Raw genomic sequence first — 907 nt, 5'->3', positions numbered from 1 at the left:
GTAAAATGGAATATATTTGCCATGTTTTATGGCATTTTCCCCCAAACCATGGGAAATTGAGTTAAATGAATCATGGCAAATATGTTGCATTATTTTTGCCATGGATATTATGTGTCCAGCAAATGCCATAGCGCATGCAATAGTTTTGCCTTGTCATTTTTTTACTCCTTTATTTTCACCATGGCAAACTTACATTTTTATTGCCATGGCAAATTTTACATTCATCTCCATCACAATTTTATTTTCACATGCACTTCAATTTTACCTCCATCGCTCACGACAAATGTACATTTATGTAGCATGACAAGTTTACTTTTATTTTGACACATCGAAAAAACATTACATCCATAGCTATTTTATGGTTTTTTTTATTTTTCATTGGATTTTTTACTCCGTACATTATGGCACATTTACTTTTTATAAAACATGGCAAATTATTGCTAACAATAGATGTTGCACTTTTTTTTTTGTGTTCGACACGATGGCAAGTTTTCATGCACACTCTTGATGTACTTATAGTAAAAATGTCATATATTTTTAATCTACATTTTCTTGCGACCATGTTCAGGTGCAAATATCCTTGAATCTTTATTTTTGTTCGTGCCATTTGCACTAAAAATTACTCCCTCTGTAAACTAATACAATAGCATTTAGATAGTGATCTAAATACTCTTATATTAGTTATCAAAGGGAGTATCTTTTTCCAATTGTTGGGATTTTTTGGTAATATTTTTATTTTTCTCTATGTATCACAAACAATTTTAGTTTTGGACTATTGCAAAAAAAATTGTAGCATGGCAAAATCTGGCTTTATTAGTCACAACCAAAAGTGGGATTTTATAGTCGCTCTAAAATTAGGCTAAACTGGGCTTTGGTTTTTCTTTTACATTTTTTACAGCAAACAGGC

Source organism: Triticum aestivum, chromosome 7B (genome assembly GCF_018294505.1).
Source record: "Triticum aestivum cultivar Chinese Spring chromosome 7B, IWGSC CS RefSeq v2.1, whole genome shotgun sequence".
In the NCBI taxonomy this organism is placed as follows: Eukaryota; Viridiplantae; Streptophyta; class Magnoliopsida; order Poales; family Poaceae; genus Triticum; species Triticum aestivum.
This window is presented reverse-complemented; position numbering follows the sequence as displayed.